This window comes from Hypanus sabinus, chromosome 25, assembly GCF_030144855.1.
Source record: "Hypanus sabinus isolate sHypSab1 chromosome 25, sHypSab1.hap1, whole genome shotgun sequence".
NCBI lineage: Eukaryota > Metazoa > Chordata > Chondrichthyes > Myliobatiformes > Dasyatidae > Hypanus > Hypanus sabinus.
The window spans coordinates 11,101,547-11,128,299 of NC_082730.1; the positions used below are offsets into that span (position 1 = coordinate 11,101,547).

Below are 26,753 nucleotides of genomic sequence, written 5' to 3' on the forward strand. Positions count from 1 at the left end.
TGTGCGATATTGGACAATATTTTATAGAAAATGTGTCAGTAATCTTGATTTATACGCTTTAAGGTATGTACTTGGTGCTGATGGCTAAACAATTTATACCTAGCAGAAGACATTGCTGTAAACTGCTTTTAGTTTGGTCACATTAGATTTTGCATCTTATTTCACCTGTGGTTCTTTCACAAGATGCAGACTTTGATGTGAAATGGCTTATTTACAGACTGAAATGATGAATTAGGCAGTCAGAATGTAAGTAAGCAGTCATCATAATGGAAATTAGATCTGCTGTATATGCATACTTTTTTTTACATTTGTGCAGCAACATCTTGGAAACAGTTTATAAAGCTAGTATGAGTTATATCCTGAGAGTCAGAATGCTTGTTCTACCATTCAGAACAAGTTGATCATACTGGCTTGATCATCTCGGCCACACTCTCTTCTTGCTGCTGTCATTGGACAGGAGGTACAGGAGCCTTGGGTCCCACACTACCAGGTTCAGGAATAGTTACTACCCTTCAACCATTAGGCTCCTGAACCAATGTGGATAACTTCATTCACCTTAACTTTGAACTGATCTCACAATCTAAAGACTCACTTTCAAGAACTCTGCAACTCATATTCTCAGTATTATTTTTTTTTTTGCTATGCACAATTTGTCGTCTTTTGCTCATTGGTTGTTTGTGAGACTTTATTCAGGTATAGTTTTTCATAAATTCTATTGTATTTCTTTTTACCCGTAAATCCCTGCAAGAAAATGAATCTCAAGATGAATGGTGATATAAGTGTATGTATTTTGATAATAAATGTACTCTGACATTGTTTAGACTAGCCATACCCCTATTATCCATGGCAAATTAGCATATCAGCCTTGTTTTGCTTAATTTTTTTTGTTATCTTGACATTGCCAGCATTTATTGCCCATTCATTATTGCTTTTGAACTCCACCATGGATGGTCCCAAGCCAGGCTGCAAAAGGAAGAATTTTGGGCATAGGGTTAGTAACCCTATCCTGTTAAAAACCCAGTGCTCCAGAGATGACAATGGAAGCTCAAGGGTCCTCATCCCTGGGAGAGGAAGGATTTTTGTCTAGCAGATATATAAGATGGGCTATAGCTGAAGACAGCTTGAAGGATGGAGGACTCTGGCGAGCTGCTGTCGGCAGCCTATATCCCAGAAGGGGTGATGGGCTTAAGAAGAACAAGAAGAAGAATTTCCCTTGAGAAGATCGTGATGAGTTACCTTGAATCACTGAAGTCCTAGTGATGATACACCGTCAATGCTATTGTTGAAGGAGTTCTTGAGTTTAGACTGAGTGACAGTGAAAGATATTTTGAGGTCAGGATGCAGTGTAACTTGGGGATGGGATGTCTCCATGAACCCGCAGTCCTTCTCTTTCTTGATGATGAAGCCTGTGGGTTTGGGAAGTTTGGATAAATTTCTGCAGTGTATTTTGTGGACAGTGTACAGTGTTCCCATGGTGGAGTGAATGCTAGTTTAGGCTTACTAAAGTGGTGCCAATAAGTAGGGTGCTTTATCCTGGACACTCAACATTTTGAAGATGTTGGAAATCCATAGCAATGTAAAAAATGCTGAGGGAGCTCAGTGGGTCAGGCAGCATCTATGGAGGGGTATAAATTGTCGATGTTTCAGACTGAGACTCCTCATCAAGACTCCTGATGATGTTCAGTTTATAAGGAGTTTGTATGTTCTCTCCATGACCACATGGGTTTCTTCCAGGTGCTCTGGTTTCCTCCCACATTCTAAAGATGTATGGGTTAGTAGGTTATTTGGTCACATTGGTGTAATTGGGCAGTGTGGACTCGTTGGATCAGAAGGGTCTGTCGCTGCACTGTGTCTCTGAATAAAAACACTAAGAGGGCATAATTTTAAGGAGATTGGAGGAAACTTGAAGGGGGGATGTCATGGGTAGGTTTATTTTTTACATAGAGTGGTGGATGTGTGGTATGCACAGTCAGGGCTGGTGTAGAGGCAGCTACATTAGGGGCATTTATGAAACTCATAGATAGGTACATGGATGATATAAAAGTGGAGGGCTATGGTAGAGTGATCCTGGAGTAGGTTAAAAGGTCAGCATAATATTGCTCCGAGCAATACCTTATCTCCCACCTAGGTAGCCTCCTACCTGCCGGCATGAACATCCAACTCACAGACCTCCGTTGATACCCCTGCCCCTCCCTTGCCCCCATCCCTATCTATTATTTTAGTCTGGCTCTCTTTCTCTCTCTTTTTCCCTCCCTCACTATAATCTCTCCTCAGTCTTACCTTTCTTTCTCTTTTATTTCCCATAGTTCTCCACCTTTCCCCAGCCCATTTCCCTCCAGCCTATCACTTCCCAGCTCTCTACTTCATCCCTCCCCCCACTTCTTATCCCCTCTCCACCATCCCATGTTACTTCACTCCTGATGAAGGGTTTTAGCCCGAAACGTCGTCACTATCTCCTCCAATAGATGTTGTCTGGCCTGCTGAGTTCTGCCAGCATTTTGTGTTTTTATTTATTTCCAGCATCTGCAGATTCACTGGTATACCACTTTATCACTTTTTTTTGTACTTTTATCAACTCTGTAAATTTTGGCATTTAAGAAAATTCATGTATTTTGCTGGTTGATATTTAGATAGCTTGTATGTGATCACTTGGGAGTGCACCACATTGCAACTGGTTGTCCGTGATTAGAATCCGTTGACTATACAAAAAAAATCCTAACCTTAGCAGAGTTTGAGGTTTCATGAATCCAATTTGCTGTTTTTAAACTGCAGTGGGTTTTGGCATGAGCAGAGAAGTACTTGAGTAAACAGCCAGCATCTGTTAAAGTAATTATAATGGTTATTGGGCAGTGTAAGTGAAGTTCCAGTGGATTTTAAACCCAAGTTCAATCAGTTTATTGCCATATTGCGAACAACTAAGTTGCATGTAATGTGGTAGAATGTAAATTCGATTGTATAATTCAATTCTGTGGGAAGCTCAATGCTGTGTTATTGGACTTCTGAACAGTCTATGAACCCTTACTTGCTATTCCTCCTTCGCTCTCTATCCATCTCTACCTACTTACCAATCTACCAACCGTTACGGCTTATAGTACTTTCTAATGTCTGCTTTGCTGCAGCACTACTGCTTCCGCAAAGCAAGAAAGATCACGACCTTGAGATCACAAGACATGGGAGCAGAATTAGGGCATTCAGCCCATCGAGTCTGCTGCATTATGGTTGATTTACTAACCCTCTCAACCCCATTCTCCTGCCTTCTCCCTATAACCTTTGGCATCCTTACTAATAAAGGACCTGTCACCCTCCACTTTAAATATACCCAATGACTTTAGTAACAATAAACCTGATTGTAATTCTGAAGTATAGGGAAGATGAAATTATTAAATAGATTATGCTTTCCCCCCCAGTGATGGAATAAAGAGGGTGGAGGGGGAGCCTTGGGGCTCACAGTAATTTTGTTCATTAGCTTGGCAGAGCCTAATAAAGAGGAAAATTTTACTTGTGTAAGTTTTTAGCATAGGATTCTGATATAATTTAAGTTAATGCTTGGTGTAGCTTTACTTGCTAAAGGTCAAAATGAGAATTTCAGTGTTTACTGCTGAGTTATTAAAGATGGATGCTTAGCTTTATTTGTCAATGGAACGTACACTGAAGTGCATCATTTGTTTCAAAACAATCAGTGTGGATTGTATTGGGCAGCACGCAAGTGTCAACACAATTCTGGTGAGAATACAGCTGACTCACAACTCACTAATCCTAAACATATGTCTTTGGAATGGGGAGGGGGAAGAGAACCAGAGCAAGCTCATACAGTCATGGGGAGAACATACAAACTCCTTGTTGGGAGTTGAATCTCAATCTTATAATTGGTGCTGTAAAGCTTTGCGCTAACCGCTACACTACGGTTTTCATACGAATGCTGAGTGTAGCATTTGCTTGAACATCAAAGGTCTTTTACTCCCTTTCCGGCATACAACTCTTATGCTTCAAACCCTCTGCATCATATGATGTACATAAACTGCAGTAATTTAACCCAATCCGTTCACTAGATCTTTACAATATACGTGATTAAAATGCTCTGAACTTATTTATAATCCTGGAGGCACACTAGGGTCAGCATGGTACCATACCAGTTAGCAGAGCTTTCACAGCACCAGGGGGTCCAATTCCTGCTGTTCTCTGTAAGGAGTTTGTACTTTCTTCCCGTGATCTTGTGGGTTTTCTCCAGGAGCTCTGGTTTTTTCCCACAGTCCAAAGACTTATGTTCAGGGTTAGTGAGTTGTGGGCATGTTGTGTTGGCGCCAGAAACATGGCGGCACTTGTGGGCTGCTCAGCACAATCTTCGCAGATTTGATATGACCCAAAAATGATGCATTTCACTGTATGTTTTGATGTATATGTGACAAATAAAGCTAACCTTTTTACTATGTAGGAGGCTTAGAAAGTAGGGATGTGTTTGGTCTCCGAGTAGTCCAGTGGATTCTGGTTAATTGGGACACATTGGGACCAGTGTATTTTAGCCCGAATCAGAGCGTGTCCCAATTAGCCAGTTTCATGGAAATAGTTGGAATGGTATAAAAAAGATGAACTACCATATAACTGAGTAACAAATTATGTATTTAAATGAAAGACAGAACAATTTTAGAACACTCCCGATACTACTGGTGGTTGCCTGTCGTATCCGACAATAACAGGACAATAACCTACATGAGAGAGCTTTTAAAGTGGAAAAACTGTTGCACTGGGGCAGTTCCACTCTCTCAACCTTGGAAGTCCAGGTCTAGTGGACAAGTAGACATCACAACTGGTGTCTGACAGTGATCTCTTTTGTGCCTTGTCATGCTTTTTGCTCTCCATAGTGTTGCAGAACTGCCTTCCTGGCTGTTGGATCTCACTGTAGATCTTATCTGCCAAGCTCGTTGGAGCTGACTTCGCATGCTAAGACAGGCATGTTCCTACCTCACCAGGATATGAGATCTGCTGACTACTCTCACCTGGTTTAGCTCACCTGTTGAAGCTGGGCGTAGCTGCTATCACATGCAAACAGCTACTTGGAGCCACAGGTGAGAGCTGAGTGTCCAGTGGGAATCAACATTCAAGATGATTATTGTTGATACTTCCAAATTCTTTGTAAGTTCCTCACTTGAAGTGAAATTTGTTTTAGTTTCATTCCTGACTGTTTCTGGCATTTCCAAACCTGAATGCTTGAAATCGCAGTGAGCAAAACTGTTCTGAGTTGTCTTACTGCTTATTTCTCGCCCATTATTAGTGACAAAAATCACGCTCTTTGAACACAAACACACACAACTGATGCTATTTAAAAACTTCACACTAAACATGGTGTGGTGTTGTGTACGTGACTTACGCTAATTAGAAAATGTTCAGCAAGTCTCCTGCCCAAATTAAAAGGCACATTGTCCCAAATAAGTGAAGGGGATCCTGTCTATTTCCTTGATTTGTTTTTGTTCTTTAAGGATTGTCCCAAAGAAGCAGCTGCCCCAATTAACTGGAATACACTGTATTAATTTCACTTTGGTTTTGTGTATTAACCATTTCAAGAACTTTCTAGTAGTTCCAAGTGCCATTTAACAAGCTGCTTACTGCTTATTTCTCATCAACTATTAGTGAGAGGAATCAGCTTTTTGAGCACCTATTCCTGTGAACCTGTAAGTGTCAAAAGGTGTTGAAAGTACCATTTGCTCATTGTCTTAGAAATACCATACTTACTAAGCTGACATAATGGGTCGTTTGCATTTATTTTATTCAATGTCACTGAATTTTACAACATTAGATTATTATTAAACACTGTTTTAATGATGATGATGTGATGGTGTGGTAGCCAGTTGCCAAATTTTGCAGGTATATATGTCAAAAAATGCTGCCACAAAGCCTCAGGTACTTTCACGGGTTATGGTACACATTATTTTTCATTGTCAGTTTCTTGTTGCATTTGGACTTGAAGATGCCCTTTATTTCTGAACAGTCAGAAGTGAGGAAATGGCAAATGTTTCTGTAGTACAGCTGCTCTCCCTTCAGCTTCAAATAGAACATCTCCAGTTTCAAATAAAAAAATCTTGTGTCTTCTCCAATCTGTTTCCGATGCAACTTTCTATTTTTAGATTGTCAAATAACATACTAAAGCTTGGGGAACAATCAGCTGTTTCAGGTTGTTCTGTGTACAGTCGGCCACTTTATTAGGTACAACTGTACACCTGCATATTAAAGCATATATTCAGTCAGCCAATCATGTGGCTGCAACTCAATGCTTAAAAGCATGCCGACGTGGTCAAAAGGTTCAGTTGTTCAGATCAAGCATCAGAATGGGGAAGAAATGTGATCGAAGTGACCTTGACCATGGAAAGATTGTTGGTGTCAGATGGGATGGGTTAAGTATCTCAAAAACTGCTGCTCTCCTGGGATGTTCACACAATACAGTTTATAGAGTTCACAGAGAATGGTGTGAAAAACAAAACCAGTGAGCAGCAATTCTGTGGGTGAAAACGCCTTGTTAGTGAGAGAGATCAGTGGAGAATGGTCAGATGGTTCAAGCTGACAGGAAGATGACAGTAACTCAAATAACCGTGCTTTACAACAGACGAGCATCTCTGAATGCAGAACACATCAAACCTTAAAGTGGATGGGCTACACCTTCAGACAATCACAAATATATACTCAGTGGCCACTTTATTAAGTACAGAAGGTACCAAATAAAGTGGCCATTGAACATACGTTGAATGTTTTAGATGTCGGATCAATAATTTTAGCTGATGTTACATATGCATTCTTGAACACTTTACATTAAAAATATAATCTGTATGATGTAAGGTGGTTTCAAACCTATATTTCTGCATACTGTGTTGCTGGCCTGGCCATGTGGAAAATAGGATTTCCTAAGTGCCCCTGTGAAGGTTGACAAAGCACTATATAATTGATGGCACCTCTCACTGCGAGCATCCTAATGGATCTTTTGTCCTTTCATAAAAGAGCCAGTTCTCCCTGGAGAAAACTGTGTAAAACCTGCACTAACCTTGATGAGCCAGAGCATTACAGCAGTGGATTATCCAAACGCAAGTGTGAAAATTTAGTTGATTTTGTAGGGAGAAAATAAATGTGTTAATGGAGTTATGGTAGAAACACTCATGGTGAACAGACTGATCAGCAAGCTGTTTTTTGTAGGTGTTAAGAACGTTGAACCATGTGATATAAAATTTTAGCAAAAGCATCATGTAATGTTAACTTCAATTTAGAATGACAGTTTGAATGCAGTTTGTTTAAATGAGAATTCATATTGTCCTAACATCAAAGATGTTTAATTTTATCAGGTGGACGGAGTAAAAGACCTGAGGGTGTGCCCAATGTCTGTTTTAAGAAACATAAATAGTTACTGACTCTTGAAAATCCCTGGCCCAACTAATTTACAGGAACACAAACTGGTGGTTTGGAGACATGATCCACTGTCTCTGATCTTGGTACTTGAAGACCAAAAAGATCACCACTTGCTGGAACACCATGGAGGTTCTGGTGCAGGCAAACATGGAGCAGGCACAAGAAGTTTTAGAAGTATGGTTCTACCTTGATAACTCTGTAAACAAACATATCGAAATAGACAGCATGTATGAACCCCTAAGAGCCAAGGAAATGCGAGCCAATAGAATTCAAAGGTCAACTGAAGGGGTAGCCAATCAGGACTGAGGCTAGCAAATGGGGGGAGCTATATATAAATGTGAGCACTCCCAGAGAGAAACACTAAAAACTGTGCACTGAGGTTGACACCTCGTCAGGTGATGTCTGCAAGCTAATTGTCAAGCTCAGAGAACATCATGACATCAAATTCCTGGCCTATGACTGCTCAATGTGGAGATGGTGCATTTTGTGATTATATTGATAACTTTGAATCCATTTGTAAGGACCCAGATGAGAGCATTTTAGAAGGAGCCCACTACCTGACAAACTACCTACTCACCCCATTGACTGCCTCCTGCCCAAATAACGGAACAGCTTGCAGTTCGCAGGCTGGTGCATCAGGGTTGTATAGTGGATAGGGTAATGCTATTTCAGTGCCAGTGACCCGGGTTCAATTCTGTTGCTGTCTGTAAGGAGTTTGTACGCTGTCCCTGTGGCTGTGCAGCTTTCCAACGGGTGCTCTGGTTTCCTCCCACATTCCAAAGGCATTCGGGTTAGTAAGTTACACACACAAAATGCTGGAGGAACTCAGCAGGCCAGGCAACGTCAATGGAAAAAAAAAGTAGAGGGGACGTTTGGGCCGAGACCCTTTGGCAAAATCGGAGAACAAAAGATGAGTAGATTTAAAAGATGGGGGCAAAACACAAGGTAATAGGTGAAACTGGGAAGGGCGGGGATGAAGTAAATAAATGGGAAGTGGATTGGTGAAAGAACTACAGGGCTGGAGAAGAGAGAGTCTGACGGGTGGGATTAGAAGTCAAGTCAAGTCACTTTTATTGTCATTTCGACCATAACTGCTGGTATAGTACATAGTAAAAATGAGACAATGTTTTATCAGGACCATGGTGTTACATAACACAGTACAAAAACTAGACTGAACTACGTAAAAAAAAACACAGAAAAAAACTACACTAGACTACAGACCTACCCAGGACTGCATAAAGTGCACAAAACAGTGCAGGCATTACAATAAATAATAAACAAGACAATAGGGCAGTAAGGTGTCAGTCCAGGCTCTGGGTATTGAGGAGTCTGATAATTTTGGGGAAGAAACTGTTACATAGACAGGTCGTGAGAGCCTGAACGCTTTGGTGCCTTTTCCCAGACGGCAGGAAGGAGAAGAGTTTGTATGAGGGGTGCATGGGGTCCTTCATAATGCTGTTTGCTTTGCAGATGCAGTGTGTAGTGTAAATGTCCGTAATGACGGGAAGAGAGACCCTGATGATCTTCTCAGCTGACCTCACTATCCGCTGCAGGGTCTTGCGATCCGAGATGGTGCAATTTCCGAACCAGGCAGTGATGCAGCTGCTCAGGATATTCTCAATACAACCCCTGTAGAATGTGATGAGGATGGGTGGGGTGGAAGATGGACTTTCCTCAGCCTTTGCAGAAAGTAGAGACGCTGCTGGGCTTTCTTTGCTATGGAGCTGGTGCTGAGGGACCTTCATTCTAGGCGGCCATGGGAGAAAGAAGAGTGGGGCGGAGTACCAGAGGGAGGCGATGGGCAGGCAAGGGGAGAAAGTAAAGGGGATTGGGACTGGTGAAGAGGGGGCAAGGGGAGAGGAGCATTACCGGAAGTTCGAGAAATCGAAGTTCATGCCATCAGATTGGAGGCTACCCAGAAGGAATATAAGGTGTTGTTCCTCCAAACTAAGTGTGGCTTTGTTTCAACAGCAGAGGAGTCCAAGGATTGACTTATCAGAATGGGAAGAGGAATTAAAATTGGTGGCCACTGGAAGATCCCACTTCTTCTGGCAAAGCTGTCTCCCAATCTATGTCTGGTCTCACCGATATACGGGAAGCCACATCAGGAGCACTGGACACAGTATATGACCCCTAGAGATTCCAGGGGTCACCTCACCTGGAAGGACTGTTTGGGGCCCTGAATGGAAGTGAGATAGGAGGTGTAGGGGCAGGTGTAGCTCTTGTTCTGCTTGCAAGGATAAGTGCCAGGAGGGAGCTCAGTGGGGAGGGACGAATGGACAAGGGAGTCGTGTAGGGAGCGATTCCTGTGGAAAGCAGAAAATGGAGGGAATGAAGAGCTTGGTAGTGGGATCCAGTTGGAGATGGCAGAGGTTCCGGACAATTATGTGCTGGACGCAGAGGCTGGTAGGATGGTAGGTGAGGATAAGAAGAACTCGATCCTTCGTAGGGTGGTGGGAGGATGGGATGAGAGCAGACGCGTGAAATGGAAGAGATGTGGTTGAGGGCAGCATTGATGGTAGAGCAAGGGAAGCCCCTTTCTTTGAAAAAGGACATCTTCATTCTAGAATGAAAAGCCTCATCCTGAGAGCAGCTGTGGTGGGGTTGGAGGAATTGAGAGAATTGACAGGGTGGGTAGAGGTATACCCCAGGTAGCTGTTGAGAGTCCGTGGTTTTATAATAGACATCTGTAGATAAGCTGTCTCCAGAAATAGAGACAGTGAGATCGAAAAAGGGGAAGGAGGTGTTGGAAATGGACCGGGTAAATTTGAGGGCAGCGTGGAAGTTGGAGGCAAAGTGAATGAAGTTGAGGAGCTCAGTATGGGCGCAGGAAGCAGCACCAACACATTCGAGTTAGTAAGTTGTAGGCCTGCTATGCTGACTCTGGAAGCATGGCGACCCATGCGGGCTGCCCCAGCGCATCCTCAGACTGTGCAGTCCTTGATGTGAGCAACACATTTCCCTGCATGTTTTGATATACAAAGTTAATCTTCACCTTATGTTAGCCATAAAACCCAATTGGAAGCAATCAACAAAATACTGAAGAACATAGCCGGTCAAGCATCATCTGTGGAAGGAAATAGACAATCAACGTTTCAGGTCAAGACCCTTCATCTGGAGTGAAAAATAGGGGGAGATGGCTACTATAAAGAAGTTGGGTAAGAGCTGATAGTGCTAGTTGAGTCCAGTTGAGGGATGGTAGGCAGATGAGGCAAGTAATAGTGGAAATAGTGACAGAGGCTATGAAAGATGCAGTCAATGAAAGGCTACAGATGATGGAATTGATTCATCTTTGTTCTCAAGGGACTGCATAAGAGGAAACTTGATTGAACTGTGCAGTTGTTTCAGAAAACGATATATTTTTGATGTGTTTTCACACATTGCAAAGCCTATATATTTTGCCTACAATAAAAGATTGACAACTAGTTGATTACTTGGTTGGAGTTGTGACTAGTAAGTACCTTTTTGAGGGCAGTATTGTATGTAACAGTACCATCCCCACAATTGGATAGGCTACAGGCACTTGCTTTGTAGTTGCGGTAACATAACATTGAAGCTATTGGATTGCTATCCAGAGTCGTGGACTATTGATCTAGAACTGTGAGTTTGAATCCCACTGGAAATTTTGTGTAGTTAAATCTGAACTATAAAACTAGTATATTCCAATAATGTCATGACAGTCTTAGTAACCATGAAACCACAAAATCGTTGAAAACTGTACCTTGCTCACCGATGTCCTCCAGAGAAAAAGAAATCTTAGATAACTCAATGTACGCAGTCTGTGACTCTGCACCATGAGCCATTCTGTTCGGAGCTAGTGAAGGATAGGCAATAAATGGCATGTCCCATAAACAAACAAATACAAAATAAATAATGTCTTACTGGGATGAAATTAAGGAAGAATGATTAGCTTTATTTGTCACATGTACATTGAAATGTGTTGTTAAGGCCATATTGAATCAGTATCAGGTTTGATATCACCAGCATATGCCGTGAAATTTGTTGTCTTTGAGGCAGCAGTACAATGCAATACATAATTATAGAGGGGAAAAAATGGAATTACAGTAATTTTTATATTAAGTAAATAAGTAGTGCAAAAACAAAAATAAAAAAGGTAGTGAGGTGGTGTTTGTGAGTTCAATGTCCATTCAGAAATTGGATGGCAGGGGGGAAGAAGCTGTTCCTAAATGATTGAAAGTGTACTTATACCTCTTACCTGATTCTAACAATGAGAAGGGGGCATGCCGTAGATGATGGGGGTCCCTAATGATGGACACTGCCTTTCTGAGTCATCGCTCCTTGAAGATGTCCTGGATACTACAGAGGCTAGTGCCCATTATAGAGCTGACCGAGTTCACAACTCTCTGCAGCTTATTTTGATTCCATGCAGTAGCCCTCCCTATATCAGATGGTGATGCAGCCAGTTAAAATACTGTCCACGGTCCATCTGTTGAAATTTGTAAGTATCTTTGGGGACACACCAAATCTCCTCAAACTCCGAATGAAATGTAGCCACTGCTGTGCCGCCTTTGATATGTTGGGCCCAGGATAGATCCTCAGAGATGTTGATACCCAGGAACTTGAAACTGCTTGCTCTTTTAACTTTTGATCCATCGATGAGGACTCATCTTACCCTTTCTGAAGAGAGGATTGTGCTGGGGTCAGCTCTCAATTATCAACCATACCACAACTCACTAACCATAACTGCGTGTCTTTGGAATCTAGGAGGAACCTGGAGCACCTAGAGGAATCCCACATGGTCACCGGGAGAGCATACACACTCCTTATAGCAGCAGTGAGAATTGAATTCTGATTGATGATTGCTGGCACTATAGTGTTACTCTAACCATTATGTGGCATTACCACCCCATATTAAAATGGGGGGGGGGGAAGAGAAATTAGGGGCAAGAAAGAAAATTACAGAAGACGTGGTTTTTTTTGCATAATTTTGCCTTGTTCACATCACATACAAAACTCTTGAAGCATATCTTTGAACTCAATATTGAATAATTGTGAAATTAGAGTATTATTAGTCTTTTGGTTTCGTGTTTATTTGTGGCGTTCTCATTGAACAGGATCCCCCTAACTTTGCATTGGATGCTCATCTCTGAAGTTCCTAGCACTTTGGTTCCTTGTACCAATCAGAACATCAAATGATCTTGAATCCTTCCGAGCTCCATTGAATATAGGCCTGGGATCATCGATGCTTCTTCTGCATTTTGTGTTGCTCTGGATTTTTCAGCATCTGCAGAACCGCTTAAGTTTAGGAGTACTCATCGACCTAGATAAGCAAGAAAAAGAGAGTAGAACTCGGGCCTACAGAAATGGAATCAAGATTGCTGTTGTATTCAGTAGTTTGTGTCTGATGTGTGAGAGAGAGAGAGGGTGGGAGAATATTCAGCCTCCTGTGAAACTCTCCTATGAATCATTCCGTTTGGTGTTGCTTAATATTTGCATATGTAATGTAATGTTATGAATTGGAATATGATCTTTTTAACTTTATTGGTTGCTAACTTCGCTGCCCAAAGAATTATTTAACACGTTTTGGAAATCAGAGATGATGATGCAAATATTCTGCAAAATAGCACCTAATGTCTGTCAGCCGCTTGTGCTGTTCCAGAATTAAATTAATGTCTGGCAGGAGTCATGCAAGCTTGCATTAAGTAGGATATCTCGGCAGTACTGGTGAGTTTCAGATAGTCTGGGCAAAATGGTGGATCTTAAGGGGATGATCCTTGTCTTTGTACTTTTTAAATGAGGAAGCTGAATTAAAAACTACCCCACTGTTATTGGGGGGAATCAGTTCTGGAAAGCTCTTTTGTGTTGCTTTTTTTAAAATCACACTTGAGTTTTTGAAATGAGAGAAACCACTTCTCTTTTGTATCTATTACTGCTGGGACAGAGATCGGAAGGGATCTCCAAGTGTATATGTTTGTGATCCTCTGACTTTTTAAAATCAAGCTAAAAAACATCCAGTTAGAGTGATCAGGATGCTTTCAGAGATGACAGGCAGGAATGGGCAGTGGCTGGGGGAGGGAGGGGTTAGGGTGTGATAGGAATACACCCCAACAAAAATCACTGAACTTCTAATGAACGTAGATTTATTGTACAGGACTGAAAGACTTGAATGCTGCAGCTTTGCGTAATAAATGTGTTTCTGTTTCCAGGGAGTGTTTGCAAGGTACTGATACAGCTAACGTACCTTGCTTTGTTAGCATTTTTGGAAATTCACAGATGTGACATTAGAAAGTATCAACCCAATATATGACTAAGAAATCTGTGTTGAAATATTTTTGTACAGATTTCAACTTTACCTGACAATTTGATGCTTGTGTTCTAACCTTGAGTACCATTGTTTTTGTCTGCCATTCAAGGATGCTTTTTTTAAAGTCAGTCTTATAGCTTGACATTTTGCAAAGATTTTTTTGTTTATTTTGTGTCTGCATATTGTTGGCTTGCAGCTTAAGTGTTTGCAGCCTCAGATCAATATTACCAGCTTTTATGCTGGAACATTTAGCATCAGTGTGTATTGTGTAATTTTGACCTTTTTACTATTCAATAGAGAGCACAAAATGTTCATTGAAGACAAGTGGTTGTGCATTGTTGAAAAATATGTGTAACAGTGTGCAGAATTCTTTGGTGGAGAATACTGAACAACAACCATATTTAGAGATAAATTATCAGGAAAAACAGATGTATTTTAATTCTGCCTTCCCAACAGAACGTAAAAATCATAAACACGAAAAAGTCCGTAAATGCTGGAAATCTAGAGCAGCACACATACACAAAATGCTGGAGGAACGCAGCAGGTCGGGCAGCATCTATAGAAGTGAATAAACAGTTGACGCTTTGGGCTAAAGGAACACTGAAATGTTCGGAAGTTCAAAGTAAGTTTATTATTAAAAATATTATTTATTAAAAATATGTATATAGCTAATACGAGGGGTCATAGTTTTAAGATGAATGGAGGGAAGTATAGGGGGGAATGTCAGAGGTAAGGCTCTGACAAACAGCCACTGTGCGAATAAAAATAATACTGAACATGAATTCCTTGAAAGTGAAACTCTAGGTCATAGAATCGGTTCTGAGTAGAATTGAATGATGTTGTCTGCTCTCGTCCTGGAGCCTGATTGTTGAAGGGCAGGAACTGTTCCTGAAACTGGTGGTATGGGACTTAAGACTTCTGTGCCTCCTGCCTGCCTGTAGTAGTAAGAAGAGAGCATGGCATTGATGGTGGGTGTCTTTGATGGATGCTGCTGTCTTGTGTCAGCGCTCTTTGTAAATGTGCTCAGTGGCAGGGAGGATAGCTCAAGTGCCATTGATAAATTTGCTGATGAGAGCGCGCACAGTAGCGAGATATACCAGCTAATTCAGTGGTGTTGCAACAACAACCTTGAACTCTACAGCAGTAATACCGAAGGACTGATTGTGGACTTCAGAAAGGGTACGACAAGAGTACACAAACTAATCCTCATAGAGGGATCAGAGGTGGAAACATCTTCAAGGAGTGGTGCCTCTGAAAAGCAGTGTCCATCATTAAGGATTCCCACCACCTAGAACATGCCCTCTTCTCATTATTACCATCAGGAAGGAGGTACAGAATACTGAAGGCACACACTCGGCGTTCAGGAACAGCTTCTTCCCCTCTGTTATTTGATTTCTAAATGGACATTGAACCCATGAACACTACCTCACTACTTTTTTAAAATTTCTGTTTTTGTTCTACCTATCTGATTTAACTATTTAATATACATGTATATATTTAGAGTAATTCAGTTTTTTCCTCTATATTTATCATGTAATGTACTGCTGTTGCAAGTTAACGTATTTCATGACATATGCCGGTGATTCTAATTCTGATTCTGTGATAAGAGTAGGCTGTATTCACTGCTTTCTGTGGCCTTTTCCATTCCTGAGCATAGGTACTTCCATACTAGGCCTTTGAACTGACTTCAATAAATGGAGCAGCCTTGAAAGTCCTATAACCTCATTAATCTGACTCTTCAAAATGTGGATTAATGAGGTGTGACGATATAGGGCAAACTGCTTGAAAGTGTCAATGTACCACCTGTCCTGCACTGATACAGTACAGTGACAGTGCTAACTGGTACAGTCTGCAGTGCAACACAGAGGAGGCCTCTGTGAACTAACAAGTCTATTTTTTGTCAGAACCTTTGTGACTTTGAGTTAAAGACTACAACCCTGCTCTTGCAAATAAAGAACCATTTTTCTATGAACATAATTAGTGTATTTCAGGCAATAAATTTGCTATAGTAGGAGTCAGACTGTTTGTAAGCTCATAAATCTTTGTGGGAATTGCATTTAACTGTTGACCCCAGTAAGAGTATCACACAGAGTTCATGGTCACCAGTGCGGGCTGCATCAAAGTGAAGCCATACGTAATGGGAGTGCTGGGTTACCAAGGTAATCCTGGCACTGTCAGTGAAGCTTTAAGCGCGACTGCAGTTTGTTATGTGTGATAGCGGGTGTCTGGAGCTTGATGCGGTTGTATGTCATAATGAAACTTGTGTTGAGAATGGAATAGTGGGTGTATTTGTCAGTTAATCTGGATTGAGTTACTGCATTTACTGGAATTTTGTTACAGTACAGGACCCCTTAACCTACATTGCAAAATGTTAGTTCAATAGAAACATTGGTAAATTCTTGGTAAAGAGTGCCTCTGTCTATTATTGTGTAAATTGCAAATGTTAGTGAGTTGTCCCGGTTATGAAATTCACAGTTAGTCTTGTGTTGGGATCATAACCTCGAATTGCTTCAAAAGAAAGGGTTTATTGAGCTGTCGAATCTTTAAGAAGGAACTTTGGACCTGACAACCACCATAGCTAATCAGAGTTGAAGAGATGCAGGATTTCCGAGCAAACGCAGCAGGTAGGGGACCCAATCTTCAATAATTGTAGTAGATGGCAACAAAAAAATTAGCATTTGTATCATACCAGTAATTCAGATGTACTAAGACTTTCAAAGGGTAACCATACATAATGGGAATGCTAGGTTACTCACTCAAGGTAGTAAGATGGCTGTTCTATTTTTTTAAGCTGATAATTAAGGCAGCATTATAGATATATTACTGGAAAGGTGTCCAGATGCCTGAGTGTTTGGTCAGGAGACGTTGCCATAAGATCATAAGACGCAGGAGCAGAATCAGCCATTAGGTCTCATTGAGTATGTGCTGCTATTGAGTCACGGTTGATTTATTTCTGCCCTCAACCCCATTCTTCAGCCTTCTCCCCGTAATCTGACATCTTTACTAATTAAGACCTTCATACCCCAACTTTGGTAGACAGGGAATTAAAATTCAAGCGTTCAAAAACCTGATATAATATAGGGATTTAAACTGTTAAACTTTTTGGTTTCTTGTCAAAGTTGATGTGATTTGTTATCAGAATGATTTTCTGCCATCCCTGTCTTATCTACTTTGTATGTGCCTCAGGATCCCCAACTGCAGTTGACTGTGGTTGACAAGACTGAAGTGGCCTGGTGGATGTTAGCACATTACCTTTGTGAATGGATCAGTAACGGAATATCAGAAACTGGTTTAATATCACTGGCATATGACCTGAACTTTGACTTTACAGCGGCAGCACAGTGCAGTACATAATAATAGAGGAAAAAACTGTGAATTGCGGTAATTAAGTATGTATATATTAAATAGTTAAAATAAGTAGTGCAAAAATAGAAATAAAAAAAGTAGTGAGGTAGTGTTCTTGGATTGAATGTCCATTCAGAAATTGGATGGTAGAGGGGAAGAAGCTATTCGTGAATTGTTGAGAGTGTGTCTTCATGCTTCTGTACCTCCTTCCTGATGGTGGCAATGAGCACGATCTGGATGGTGATGTCCTTAATAATGGACTCCACCTTTTTGAGGCTTCTTTCATTGGAAGATGTCATGGATACCATGGAGGCTATTATCCATGATGGAGCTAAACTCACAGTTGCTGCTGCTTGCTTAGATTCTGTGTAGTAGCCCCGCCCATACTAGACAATGATGCAGCCAGTTAAGATACTCGCCGTTGTACACCCACAGTATATCCGTAGAAACTTTCAACTATTTTTGGAGACATACAAGATCTCAGACTCCTAATGAAATATAGCAGCTGTCATGCCTTCTTTGTAGCTGCATCAATATGTTAGGTCCAGGTTAGACAGGACCTTGAGGACCTTGCTCACTCTTTCCACTTCTGATCCCTCTGTGGATTGGTGTGTGTTCCCATATTTTGCCCTTTCCAAAGTCCACAATCAGTTCTTTGGTCCTACTGACATTGAATGCAAGGTTATAGTTACGGCACTACTCTGCTAGCTGACATATCTTACTCCTGTATGCCATTTCGTCACCATCTGAAACTCTGCCAACAATGGTTGTATTGTTAGCAAACTAGCCACCCAGTTGTGTGTAGAGAGAGTAAGTAGAGTGTTGGGCTAAGCACATATCCTTGAGGTATGCCATTGTTTATTGTCTGCAAGGTGGAGATGCTGTTTCTGATCCACACAGAGAATGGCCTACTGATTTAGGAAGTCGAGGGTCCCAGGTCTGAAGTGAACTGATGAGAAGTGAACATTTGTGGCCTAGTCTTTCAAATCTCTTACTATCTTTCCTTTCGGTTAGTCCTGACGAAGGGTCTCGGCCCAAAATGTCGACAGTGCTTCTCTCTATAGATGCTGCCTGGCCTACCGTGTTCCACCAGCATTTTGTGTATGTTCTTATTTGTGACCTAAGTTGGGTTTTGAAACTTTAAATGTAGGAAAGGTGGATAAGATAGGGGGGGGGGGGGGTTACTAAACAGAAGGAATATTGTGGGGAAACTACATTTAGAGGAATGGTGGAGCCCAAGGCTTGTAAAGTGCTGGATAAGAACTGGCCATCAGGGCAAGGCCTTCCACCAGTATACACTACAATTAAGTAAACTATAGTGAATAGTGTACAACATTTTAGGACCAGCTTCCCTTCCGCCATCAGATTTCTGAATGAACAATGAACCCGTGGGCACTACCACACTATTTTTGCTCTCTTTTTGCATTACTGATTTGATTTTTATTGTTTATTTATTTATTGAGATACCAGGCAGAATAAGCCCATCCGGCCCTTTGAGCCATGCTGCCCAGCAATCCCCCAAATTAGTCCTAGCCTAATCACAGAACAATTTACAGTGACCAATTAACTTACCAACCAGTATCTCTTTGGACAACACAGACAAAATGCTGGTGGAACACAGCAGGCCAGGCAGCATCTATAAGGAGAAGCACTGTTGATGTTTCGGGCCGAGGCGTCGACAGTGCTTCTCCTTATAGATGCTGCCTGGCCTGCTGTGTTCCACCTGCATTTTGTGTGTGTTTTTTGAATTTCCAGCATCTGCAGATTTCCTCGAGTATGTCTTTGGACTGTGGGAGGAAACCAGAGCACCCAGAGGAAACCCACACTGTCACGGGGAGAAGATACAAGCTCCTTACAGGCAGCGGTGGGAATTGAATCTGGGTCACCTGTACCGTAAAGCATTGTGCTTACCACTACTCTACTGTGCTGCTTATTTTTAATATATTTCTTACTGTAAATTATAGTATATTAAATATTTAATGCTGTCAGTGATAGTAAACCTTATTCTGACATAAAAACTTAATTCTTTGGGAAACTGCAGGCCAACATAGATCAGCTAGAAGGTGTTTGATGTTTGGATGTTATTGCTAAAATTGCAGAGTCTGGAGGTAGGTGAAGACGCAGTTTAAAATCGGGATCTTGGTAGAAGAAACAGCAAGGAGAAAGAAACTATCATGGAATTGGAAATATGTGGTTTTGGTGATGGGGGTATAAGGCCTAATTGGGAGCATGATTGTGTGGTTTAGTCTGAGTATCTGGAAAGAAAGATGGAATTTTATGAATCTCGCAACTTCATTTGAATCAGGAATTTCTGCAGCTGAGATTTGTATTTTTTTTGTCTTAAATTTTGTTGAGTGTGCATGTTAATTTAACACTGTAATTTGTTTTTTCTTGAGAGTTGGCAGGATAAATTTTAAAGCAGATATTTACCGATTTGGATGATTTTTAAAAAAAAGTTGAAATAGCTTGTAATGGCAGGAATTAACATTAAGAGACAAGGTAATAGTTTGAAGTGTTTTTATGGACAAAATTTATAATGCTGTTTTTGAAAGTCATCTTCATAGTTATGCAGTGATTAAATAATATTTTTAAAATCATCCCTGGCCTTGAGCTGCAATTTTCTGCCCTTGCTCAAGGGGATTTAGTACATTTTTGGAAGATTTCTGATGATTTTAGAGCTTTTAACAGAACGTGGGAGAATTGTGTGGCACTTGAATAAATTCCAAGAAAAATGTTTATACTGTTTTAAAATACTTATTTTGCCAGTGATTTTTATTTAGTAGTTGGTTAATTGTGCAGGCATTCTTTAACTTTTCATCCAGTTGCTTTACTCTGGGTGGACGCAAAGCATCTATTTGGTACTCCACCCATGTGGGGAGAGACCACAGGAGCTCAGTTAACTGCTGACTGTTCTGATGATAATGTGACTTACTCTCCATGCTGTGCAAATTGACTTTGAAGAGTACCACATATTGTTGCCACAACAATAAAAATCTTGCACTCACCTGCAATTCGATGTCAGTGGCATTACTCAGCTAGACACAAATTAAAAAGGAACTTGCCACAAATCCAGGAAATTGATCTGCTGGATCAGCAGTAAATATTGCTTGCATTCGCTGTCAGTTAGGCACTTCTGTCAGTTGGGCACTTCCAAGAGGATATTTTAAATGGCAAACTGGAGACCTCTAGTGGAGTCAAAGACTGCTAACTAAATTATCTAGTAACAAAAGCTCCAATTTTATTGTCTAATAATTTTGTGACTACTGAGTGCTGAAGTTTGCCACCAAAACTTTGTTATGGCAAATATTACTAAAAATAGTGGAAGCAATTCTAAAAAAATAATGTATTTTTCTGAGCAATGCATAAACTTACACATTACAGCACAGTATAGACCCTTCGCACCACGAAGGTTTCAGTTCTGCATATATCTTCACTTTCTTTCATAGTTGGAGCTATCCAAAGGAGAGGCATTTGGTCCATTGCTGGATTTGAGTTCAAGCAGGGATTATCCAGACCTTTCCTTTATAAGGTGTATAAAACAGTGTTTAAAATGCAGTTTTAACATGGACATTCTTCACAGTTGAGTAAGAGGACTGAGGACTCTCACAGTAACACTAGACTTATTTAACAGAGACACAAATGTAAGGGTGATCCTCCTCATTTTGGTAAGTTTTGTTGGAAGCTTTCGTAAGTATTTTTTTCTCTATCTATTAGACTACTTGAAATAAAAGCAGAATTAGGCCATCCATCCCATCGAGTCTGATCTGCCATTCCATCATGACTGATTTATTAACCCTCTCATTCCTATTCTCCTGCTTTCTCTCCTACCTTTGATGCCCTGACTAATCAAGAACCTATGAACCTTTAGTTTAAATATACCCAATAACTTGGCTTCCACAGATACACCATCATCTGGCTAAAGAAATCCTCCCCCCACCCCCAACCCCCCAATCCCTGTTCTAAAAGGATGCCCTTCTCCTCTGGTCCTAGAGTTACCCCACTAAATGCAATAGCCTCTCCACATATAAGCTTTTCAATATTCAATCGGTTTCAATGAAATCTTTCCTAATTGTTTCTTTCAGTTTCCCTATTTCAGTTTGAATGTTTTGGCAAATTAAAAGTACCCAAGCTTCTCTGTGCACTATGCACTCTTATTTAAGTGATTCAAAATTCTAAATATTTTACTTTGGGGGGGGGGGGGGGGAATTCTCTTAAGAAATAAAGTAAGGATTGCCAAGGAATAGATGCAGCCAAGTAAACTTGTAATCTATGTTCTAAGAGTTAAAATGTGTTCAGAATACCAATTGTGAAAGGATTCTTAGTGCATTGAAAATTGATTGTATTTCACTTTTATCTCCCTGCTCCCTTTTATGGATTTCCCTCAGGAATGCTTTTCCTTTCTCAGGTGTCCATTAAATGTCCACACTGAAAGGGTGGTTTTATTGTGCTTTTCTACACAGTGAAATAAGATTAATTAGCTTTATGTGTTCCATGTACATCGAAACGTACAGTGAACTGTGTAGTTTGGATCAAATCAAATCAACGAGGAGTGTGCCGTTGGCAGTTCACAAGTGTCGACAGGCTTCTGGTGCTGATGTGGCATGACTAACCTGAACCCATATGTCTTTTGGAATGTGGGAGGAAACCAGAGCACCCAGTGGAAACCCACACAGTGATGGGGAAAACATTCAAACTCATTAGACAGTGGCAGGGATCGAACCCCAACTGGTGATTCAGCAGTGTAAAGTGATTACACTAACTGCTATGCTACCGTGCCAGCACAATTCTACCCTAATTACTGTCATCAAAATCCAATAGTTCTGCGATAGTCTTTTAAACAAGGACCTTGACTTTTGGAATTTGAAGGACGATGGAAAAATGCTGCCTTGGCGATAAGGTAGAGAAATGCACATATGTGCATGGTGTTCTTCTCACAATCATGAAGAATAATTTCAAATAAAATGCAGCTTATTTTAATGCAGAATATTACAAATGTTCTTCAATCACTACAGGGTTATTGCTACAAGGTTTCTTTTTCTTTACTAACCTAACATCTAGTTGAAATAATACTTAAATAATTTGTTACTGCCTGTTGTGCCGCTGTCCTTTAGGGCAGCATTGAAAGTCCTCCATTTCTGTCTGTCCTTAGCCATATACTATCGCACACAGATATAGAAAGATTCTCATTGCTGTTTCCGTAACAATTTTGTTTTGACCAGTCAGGGTTGGTAGCCCTGAGCTGAACCCCTGCACCTGGAAGACCATTGGACTGCTCTTAGTTAGGGTTCTACCCTTTGACCCATCTGGCATGAGTGGCCCTACCAAGAGTCAAAGCATAAAGCTCTAATACCAGCCAACATAGTTCTCTGGGTCATTGAGCAACATGAGCTTCCAAACCCTACGACAAGGTTGTGGTCCTCTTAGAGGTTAATAATTTGAACTAAGTGTAAATAGTTTTTCCATGATTAAGAATTTTGTTATTTTGGTGGTATTGGCCTTTACTAATTTGAACTAAATATAAATAGTTTTTCCATGATTAAGAGTTTTGTTATTTCGGTGGTACTGACCTTCATTGGCTCCATTATGTGTTTTGTTTGTTAATGTCTGATTATTGGCACATACAGTATCTGTTTAAGCTGGGTGATTTTCAGTTCTAATAATGATCAGCTTTAGGGACAGTTTATTTTTAACAAGTAGCAATCTTGCGTACTGAGTCTCCTTTCTCTTGTCCACATAGCTGTTTTGTTGAACTAGTTAAGCTAGCTCAGTGCTGGATTTTAACTTTTGCCTTCACCTTTCTTGCAATGAGACACTTCACTTGTATTAATCATAGACACAATCAAGAATCAACTCAAATGGGGTTTGGAAAGGAGAAGGAAACTGGGAATAGAGATCCATAATTCCCTGAAAGTGGTGTCACAGGTAGATGGATCCACTCATATTAGCAATCTTCATTAGTTGTATTATTAATGAACGTGTACTGAACTATGTACTTACTCTTTATATGGTATATCCACTGTAGCTCACTGGCTCCTCCTTTTTCCATCCTCCTGAGATCTTCAATTTCCTTCAGTTTTATTATACCAACCACCTATTTGGGGAAATAATGAATTTTCAATGTCTAGCTTATCACCTTTATGTGAAATCATAGCAAAGGCTAAAATGCTGGGTGAGGATCAACACGTAGTTACGGCAAAACTCGTGACATCCAAGTTCTCCTCGTGGACAAAAGCAGGTATGTTCTTGCATAGGAAACCAACAAGTTAATACAGACAAATTCTCCTTTACAGTACTGGAAGCTCTGGTATATTGTTTAATTCTAATGGAACTTTACATCTGATTGCATATAAATGATGGAATAATTACAGATGATGTTGAAGATTTTGCATGTTTGATTTATCTTGTCTCAGTAGCTCTCTTGCATCAGTGTAAGAAACCTGTAGTTAATAACTATGGAGATAAGACTGTCTTGTTCCAGTAAAGGTCAAAGCAAACAAATTCCTCCTCAAATTTTATTTATTTTTTGTTCTCTATAAAGGAATACAAAATACAACATTTAATATGCATGCCCATGAGTCACTGGCCACTTGACCAAGTTAGATGCTCTCCAGTTGTATACTTGGGTAGTGACATTGTGAAATCAGTATTTGAGCATATAAGATATTGCAGATGCTTTAAGTCTGACGAAACACACCAAATACTGGAGGAACTCCATATGTGAGGCAGCATCTATAGAGGGAAGTGGATAGTTGACATTTTGGGTAAATGCCCTTTACCAGACCTCATCAGGACTGTTGATCTGCTGATGATAGATTAGCTTTATTTGCGACATATACATTGAAACATATAGTGAAATGTTGTTTGCGTCAAGTCAAATCAGATCAGCGATGATTGTGCTGGGCAGCTCACACCTGTCGCCACACTTCTGGCGCCAATGAAGCATGCTCACAACTTACTAACCCTAACCTGTATATCTTTGGAATGTGGGAAGAAACCCGCACGGTCACAGAAGGGACCTTACAGACAGTGGTGGGAATTGAACCCCAACCTTACACTTGGTGTTGTAAAGCATTGTGTTAACCTGAAACATCCACTTGTCTGTTTCTCTCCATAGGTGCTTCCTCGCCTGCTGAGTTCCTCCAGCATTGTCTGTGTTGCTTCAGTGTTTGAGCAGATTTCCATAGTTATGTAGAAGGGCCAGAGGCGTGGATGTGGCTGTTCCATGGTAGTTCAGGAGTAGAAGTGGCTACTGTTTGATCGTTATTGCAGAGCAGAGTAAAGCAATTTGTTTTTTTTTTCATTTGTTTATCCAGTAAATACCTCCAAAGTAGTTTGGCCAAAAAGTTCAAATTGACCAATTCCATGTGGATGTAAACGCAGTTTTACCCATTACCACTCCAGTGAACAGCTAAACACTTGTCTGCCTAAAGTTTGAAGGAAATGTTAATATTGCAGCTAAATAAAACCGAGCATGCCAGAAATCTAAAATAAAAACCAAAAATGGAAACACTTTGGTCAGATACGATCTGTAGAAAGCAAAACAGTGCCAATATTTCAGGTCAAAGACTCTCACTCAGATGGTATTTCTCATTTAATTTCTTTATGTAGGATTCTGTTTGGAAATGTAAGTTGATGCTGGCTCTCAGAGCAATCTATCAATCCTAGTCTATCCATGTTTCCCTATTATCTCTCGCATGCTTATTAATACCCCCTGGTTTTCCCTCCATCCACCTACATTAGAGGTAATGTATACAGTAATTGCTATCAGCTTACCAACCCATTCTGAGAAGTCAGAACACCTGAGGGGAGGTCCAGGCAGTCACAGAGAGAACTTGCAAACTCCACACAGACAGCACTGAAAATCAGGATCAATCCTGGTCAACGGAGAAAGCACCATTGTCCCATTCTCAATCGCAGGTTGATGTACCAATTTAAGCCTGCATGAATGAGTTAATGCTCATTAATAAACAGTCCATAAAAGCATAAAATACAGGAACAGAGTTAGGCCATTTGGCCCATCGAGTCTGCTCTGCCATTTCATCATGGCTGATCCATTTCCCTCTCAGCCCCAATTGCCTGCCACCTCACCATATCCAGTCGTGCCTTTACCAATCTAGAGTCTATCAGCCTCTTATCTTAAATATACTTAAAGACTTGGCCTCCACAGCCAGTTGTGTAAAAAAATTCCATGGATCCCTCAGTCTCTGACTAAAGAAATTCCTACTTGTCTCTGTTCTAAAAGGACGGCCCTCCATACTGAGGCTGCATCCTCTGGTCCTAGACTCTCCCACAATCGGAAACATCCTCTCCATATCCACGCTATAGAGGCCTTTCCACATTCGATAGGTTTCAATTAGGTTGTCCCTCATTCTTTTCTTTTTCAATCTTTTTATTATTATTATTAATATCAACATAATAAGATTGATACATAGATAATGGGATTACAAACATACACATTTCAACTGAACATGAAAGAATACATAAGCAATAGTTACAGTATAAATGAATCTTCCCAAATCATGGACGATACCAGTAACCAATAAACAAGGCAAACCTAGGTATATTAAAAAAAACAGAAAAAAGAAAAAGAAAAAAAAGTTTATGCAAAAAACCTAATCTAACAATCTAATAACTAATAAGAAAAAAAATGAAAAAAGAAAAAAGGGAAAAAGAAAAAGTGAAAAAAAAGGGCTGTTTATAATATCTAACAAAGATACAAAATCATCAGTGTTGTCAACTCCGATCTTCTCAACATATGTAAAATCAAAACTGGAAAAACAAATAGACTTGGAACAGGGTCATATTACATCATATGAAAATATTGAATAAATGGTCTCCATATCTTTTCAAATTTAATAGAAGTATCAAATACAACACTTCTAATTTTTTCTAAATTTAGACATACCATAGTTTGAGAAAACCAATGAAGTACGGTAGGAGGATTAATTTCTTTCCAGTTCAACAAAATAGATCTTCTAGCCATTAATGTAAGAAATGCAATCATTCGACAAGCAGAAGAGGATAATTGAAGTGAGTCCATCATTGGTAAACCAAAAATTGCAGTAATAGGATGAGGTTGTAAATCAATGTTCAATACCGTGGAAATAATATCAAAAATGTCTTTGCAATATTTTTTCAAAAGTGGACAAGACCAGAACATATGAGTTAAAGACGCTATCTCTGAATGATATCTATCACAAATAGGATTTATATAGGAATAAAAATGAGCCAATTTATCCTTGGACATATGAGCCCTATGCACAACCTTAAACTGTATTAATGAATGTTTAGCACATATAGATGATGTATTAATTAATTGAAGAATTTTATCCCAATTCTCAATAGGGATAGTAAGGTTAAGTTCTCTTTCCCAATTATTTTTAATCTTATAGAAGGGCTCTGAACGAATCTTCATAATTATATTGTAAAGTTTTGATATTTGCCCTTTCTGAGAAGGATTTAGTTCAAACGAATTCTCCAAAATACCTAAAGACACAAGATTTGGAAAGGTAGGAAGTACAGTATTTAAGAAATTCCTAATCTATAAATATCTAAAAAAATGAAATCTAGGCAAATTATATTTATTAAATAATTGTTCAAAAGACATAAAACAATTACCCAAAATAAATTGGAAAATCATAATAATCCTTTAGACTTCCAAGCTGAATAAGCTTGGTCTATAATAGAAGGATAAAAAAAGCAATTGGATACAATAGGAATATTTAAAACAAACTGAGTCAACCCAAAAAATTTCCGA

The 26,753-nt window shown here is 40.1% G+C and overlaps 1 protein-coding gene across 6 annotated transcripts in view; it reads left to right on the plus strand.

The window, feature by feature from the left end:
* Nucleotides 1–26,753, plus strand: part of LOC132381005 (fibroblast growth factor receptor substrate 2-like) — a 108,576-nt gene that overhangs the window by 23,880 nt on the left and 57,943 nt on the right. Inside the window, exon 2 of one of the 6 annotated variants that reach the window (XM_059950078.1) lies at nucleotides 14,108–14,273. The exons of 4 other annotated variants lie outside the window; for them this stretch is intronic. The gene's annotated coding sequence lies outside the window, so the exon portion shown is untranslated. Of the gene's footprint in view, nucleotides 1–14,107; nucleotides 14,274–16,235; nucleotides 16,276–26,753 lie in introns of those variants that run through there. One more of the 6 variants, XM_059950081.1, reaches the window with a different exon arrangement.